Source organism: Nuphar pumila, chromosome 13, assembly GCF_984573655.1.
Source record: "Nuphar pumila chromosome 13, dmNupPumi1.hap1.1, whole genome shotgun sequence".
Classification (NCBI taxonomy): Eukaryota; Viridiplantae; Streptophyta; class Magnoliopsida; order Nymphaeales; family Nymphaeaceae; genus Nuphar; species Nuphar pumila.
In genome coordinates this window covers 54,480,792-54,487,123 of record NC_143261.1, presented here as the reverse complement: position 1 = coordinate 54,487,123, position 6,332 = coordinate 54,480,792, and positions in this window count along the sequence as shown.

The following is a 6,332-nucleotide window of genomic DNA, read 5'->3' as shown; positions in this document are numbered from 1 at the left end:
AGTAACCAACTAATAAGTAAAGCAGAGAGCCGAGACAGTGAAGATCCTGAAAACTGATGAGGTAGTCTCTTCACTTGAACCAACCTTCAACATACTTGAAAAATTAAAATCTTTTGGAGCACTATTATCAGATTTGCCACCTTCCCCAAATTCTAGAAAGCTTAGAGATAAAGAAGCCACAGGAATGAAGACGCCACTAGAATGTGAAAGCTTATTCAACAAATGGATGCATTTTAGTCTCAAAGGAAAGAAACGAGGTCCAGGCAACATATGGGCAAGTCCATTTATCATCTGAATTGCCAAGTATAGCAAACTCTGAAGATCATGTTCCTTGATGTTAGCACATACAAACTTAACCCAAAGTTCAAGGCAGTTTACATACTGCCAATCTTGTATTTTCCTTAGTGCATCCTGAAAAATATGTAAAATATTAGAAAGAAGATAGAGAAATATGGATCTCGTGTACAAACAGAATTGCAACCACAATTATGAACAGATAAGCTGAAAATTGTGGGGAAAAGGCAAAACACTCACTATATTTGGGAAACAACAATATCACAGTGAATTTCTCAAGAAGGGTAAGAACCGTTCTAGGTTTAATGACTTGATTCCATAAGAACATGAATGAGAGCAGGGCAGAGGAAACTAGAGAAGTTGTCGGTTTTCCAATTAACATCAAACCATGCTGCAATAGTTCCAATAATTAACATAATATAGATCCCAGCAGTGTTGGCCGATGAAATTGTGAAATCGCCCATAGCTGATCTATATCAAATCAGATAGTGGTCTGAAACATAGTAAAACACACTTGAGAATGCAAAATAATGCTCACGCACATGGAATTCATCCTATAAAAACTTCATACTTCTTTTAGTGGCAAATTAACAAGTGTAGCATCATTATCTTCACTGTGGTAAACTTTCTCACTTGCAACTTTCACATACATGAAATAATAATTAATTTCTGTAAGCTTGGTGTCACCCACAGTTTGCCCACAATAAACCCTTTATATATGCAATTTCTGTCATGATGAGCAGAACCACACCCTCTATAACCTTCATGACACAATACTTGGGTCTGTGCTAAAGGAAAACATCATAAAAAATACCTGAAAGAGCAATGAGGCCACGCCATGAAGGTCCAAGACCTTATGACTTGTGATTGGAGGTGATAAATTTGCATGTGAGATAAATCCATCCATACAGTAACATGTATTTCTTTTACTTCTGAGAAGCCTCCAAATAGTCATTACCCACCATTTCCAAATCTACACCAATGTCTTCTCAGTGGCACAAGAAAGTAATTGATCGTCCAATCTATGCAACATTATCCATTGGCCATGCACAACAGCACAAGAACAAAGGAACTAGCCTTTGCATACCCAAAGAGGTGGTGATCCTTTTTCTGAAGAGTCTCTATCTAAAGGGACTTTTTCCTTTACCTTTTAGTGAAAGAACCTAAGGGATTTAGTTTTGTTGCACTCGGGGCTCTGAACTAATAGAGCACAGAGTAACTTCAGGAAACAAGTAAAAGAACTGTTTCTAGTTGAATAAAGTGAAAGGAGACAAATTGGTAAAAAAATATAACTTTGGATCATGAACATTTCATGGTTCTGAAATAAAATGACAAAGATTTAGAAATGAGATCAATACAATATCTATATTTCACATGGGTCCCTGCCTATACCCATATTGTGAGGCCAGCTTACTGACTGGGAAGGCTACCTACGTGCTAGCACTAGGCGATAAAAGTCATGCTCAGGAAACCTCATGTAAACATCACTTAGGTGCTTCTAAGTATGCTTGATCTTAATAAAAAAAAGTCTATAAAGACAGAGAATAGCAAGTTATGTTTGTGATTGAAACTTTTTCTTTCTTTTTTTTATTTGAATTCCTGGGTTCTGTTCAACAATCAACATCACATACAAATGTATTTACAGAGTCATGGATTTTCATATTATGTTAAATATGCCGGTTTGCTTTCCTGGGTGCATGTCACAGTGCCATCTTGTGCTCAAGTAGGTGCACAATTTTTACTAATATTAGCGTACATCTTGTAATGGTGTAAGATGTTAATCTTAACATTACAGCCACCTTGAATTTCATATTATACTATAACTGTTTTTTGCATACAATGTTAAAACATATAATTTCAGAAAATTTCTAGATCTTGAAAGCCTTTTATCAATCTTTTCATTTTGAAAATTTATTTTGTGTGTTTCTGAGCCACACAGCAAGCTGGCACGTGTGCACTGCCTAGCTCTTTGACTATAAGACATTTAAGCTAGTTCTGATATCCAAATTTCACTTTTTCTTAAAATGATAAGATGGCATCATCATCAAAGAAAGTAGATGGCTAAAAAAAGCGTTCAAACTTCACATTGGAAAAAAATGAGTTAATCCTGGTTATTTGAAGTAGTTTTTGAAGATGTTTGCAAAGTTGATCCCACAGTCACTGAATTTGCTAATTGCAAGTCATGGGTCACAAAGCCCAAAGACACTAATTAAGCAGGGATGGTCGTTCAAACTAAAAATGACTTAAACATGCCACATTTTTTTAAATTGTTCCAGAACCCAAGGAATCGAGAGAAGCTCAAAAGTCAAAACACATATCCATCTATCCGCATCATCTGGCTTTATTAGCGAGAAGCAACTCCTAAACAATTGAAGGACTTTCTAAAGTTTCTATTGTCAATCATATAAACCCTTTGTTTGGAGTTTATGAGATATATGCTAGATCATAGGAACTGGAAATAAAATATTACTACAATTATAGAATAAGGAAACAAGGTTAGGGTTATAAAGTTAAAATTATATTCCTATGTTCTAAGACAACTATAATACACCTCAGCTATACAAGTGGATAAAGTTATAATACTACCACCTTCAGGAAAAATATATATGAAAAATAAATTGTATGAAATCAATGGGGATTTATAATAAATATGTCACCATAAAATCCAAGTTCGCCATTTCATCAACTCTCTGATTGCTTTGAAGGACATAGATACAAGAGAAATTTCATTGTGCTGGTCAAGTAGAATAGAAACATGTTTCTAAAGATTTCCAATCTCTAATGGTGTTGGGTCAAACCAAAGTGCATCATCTGACCCAACCTCAGTCTCTTTCTTCCAGAAGGGGTGGGTATTGAGCTGGGTACATGGTGCAGGACAGACTTAGCTTGGGCCTGAAACTGATGGGCCCATGCCTAGGCAATCAGGCCAAGCCTAGGCAATCAGGCCAAGCCTTTGCCATGGGGTGAAGTGTAGCCTGGCCAAAATAAACATGGCATTAGGATGGTTTTGGAAGAAACAGGGCTAAAGATTTAAATAGGTCTTATGCAGATGTCGCTTAAGGATGTGAGGGTTGGATATTCAACTGGCTTAAATCCATTTAGAGGGATTCAGTATAAATTTCAATATCCAATTAGCTAATCAGAACATACTATCTTTCAGTTTTTTATATCCTAATCCAAATCCAACATAATATCTGGCTTAAAATGTGTGTGTATCATAGTCACCTGCATCGTTAAAGGTAATTTCTCAGCGAGGGTATTTCTCGGAGAGATTTTCAAAAGTTGATAAATCTTGGGAATATCTTGGGAAAATCATGGGAGTTTAAAAAATTGAAAAAAATATAAATAACAACAAAAAAACCTAAGAAATAATAAGTTTTGTATTATTTTTCTTTCAAAAATATAAAGAAACATGTTTTAAAGGTTTTAAAATATAAAAGAAACAAAAAAATAGGAAATGCAAATTTAATTTTAAAAAAAAACTCAAAAATATCGTGATATTTTTTATTTGCTGATATTTTGAAAATATCACGATATATTCCCAATATTATCGGCAAGCTTGAAATTGCCGATAATATCACGATATATTCAAAATATCAGCGATATCGATGACAATGGTGTGTATATATATATGCATGTACACGTGTGTACATATGTATATGGATATGGTGTTTCTATGGTGGTACACACTTGTTTTACACAGATCTAACCTCTAAAAGCAAAAACTAACCTTTGGATCATGTTTAGGATGTTCTATTTTCCATTTTATGCATTAAAGTTTATTTTAATAGGATATTTTAGACCATTTTTTATCCTCATGAATTGTGAGCCTTCGTTTTTTCACCATCTTTGAAACTGTATTATAATCATAGTCACAAATATCGGTCTTGGCTATATCTCGGCTAAGGCAAAATATCAGGATATTATATATTTTCAATCAATCCCAGGAAAATCTATGAACTTAAAAATAAAATGCGAAAAATAAAAAAAAAAACTAGGAAAAAACAGTTTTCTTTCCTTCTTCCTTCTTCCCTCCTTTTTTTCCTTCCTTTCTTCTTTCTTTTCTGCACCTGATATTATCACACAATATATATATATAACTGTGACTATGATTATGGTATATTAGACATGATAAAACCTCATAATATAGTAAATAAACTATGTTGAACATGTCTGTGGGGGGTACATCTAACATTTGCTGGTTATATTCATGCAAACAATAGTGCACATAACCATATGGCATCATGGTTCAGAACCAACACACACAAATTACACTGATAGGATCCGGCTTGCTAAAGGCTTTTCTCACCCATCTCTTCATCCAACTCCAAGTCTGATTAGGTTACATCCTATGTCACATGGGTGCAGGTGCAGGTGCGGGTGCGGGTGCGGGTGAGGGTACGGGTATGGGTACGGGTACGGGTGCGGCACAATTTCAAAAATTTTGAAGACGGGGACTCGGCTATATATATTTTAAAAATATATATATAATTATATATATAACAATAAATTAATAATAAGATTGTAAATTTTACAGCAAAAATAAAAAAGTAATTCTATTGAAGTAACAACACAAACTTACCAAAATATAACACATAAAGAAGCTTGTGAGTGTGAAAACAACAAAACTTATCATAAATCTGCCTCATCGTCAGAATTAGAGGGAAGAACAAGATCGAGGTAGTCCATGTTGAGAGTATGCAAATCATGTTCTCCCTCCAAGTCAAAATCTTTTGGATTTACATCTCAATACTTAGATGGTTCACAACTACATCAAAATATGACTAACTTAGTATCTAACTTCAAACTTTGAATATAAATATTTAAATACGAACTTTGAATACAAAAGAAAAAAAAGTACATATACTCATCTTTGGTGTGACGAAAAATTAATCGTAGATTAGAGTGAACATAAACCAAATCCTCTGCTCTTTTACTAGTGAGTTTGTTTCTTTTAATGTTGTGAATTTGAACATATGTGAGTCCAATTTCTTTCACAACACGATGATGTATCAAGTTGGGATAACAACTTCATTGCAAGACATTGCAGATTTGGTGTATCTGATCCATATGTTGCCCACCAATTAAGGGGATCTTCTTTGTCCCTTGCTATGAGTGTTGCTAAAGAATCAAATCTTCCAGTAAAGAACTTTTCAAACTCACTATTTACAACCTTAAACATGTGAGGATCATTAAAAATTCTTCCCAAATATATCATTTTGTTCCTTGATATCTCAGGATCTTCATTTGGAAAAACACGACCAACATTTGTTGTCAACCATTTTTTTGCATAATATTTTGGATTGAGAGAGTGTGCCATGCAATGCAAAAGTGTATTGCTTTTATCTCATCTTCTCACTAAAACTGAATGTACATAATTTTAAAATTCTGAATCATCAAGTGCAACATCTTTCTTCTCATGTTTAAAAATGATACTTTGAACTTTTTCAATCTTATTGTCCCACGTTTCATAAATTCTATGAAGCATGGGTATATCTCTGTCAACTTCTCTCAACATTTCCCAAATAGGCTCTGTAAATTCAACAAAATGTGTAATTTTATCCCACCAAAAATCATCACAGATGCATTTTTTGATAGCTTGAGACTTAACATCATCTTCAGTGCGATAAAAATCTCAATCTTTATCAGCCACCATCATCATCAATGCATTCTTGAGTTGCTTAATTCTTTGCATCATAACAATGAGAAGCAAAACGAGTTTCAGCAACTTTCAGTAACTTGAGATCAAAATGCTGATTAAATATAGAAAGGGCATGATGATGGTTTACAACAAAATTTCTAATATTTCGATCATGCTCTATTTCCTCAATCTATAAACACATTTCATGTGCATGTGCATTATCTTTTGATGGATTGTACATACTCTTAAGTGCCAAATTTAAACTATGTGCTGCACAAGGAGTCCAAAAAATATGTGAATACGTATCTTCACTTGCCAAATTCATTCATGCACGATTGCAAACTGAAGCGTTGTCAGTAATGATTTGCACCACACTTTCTTCACCCACTTCTTTTAT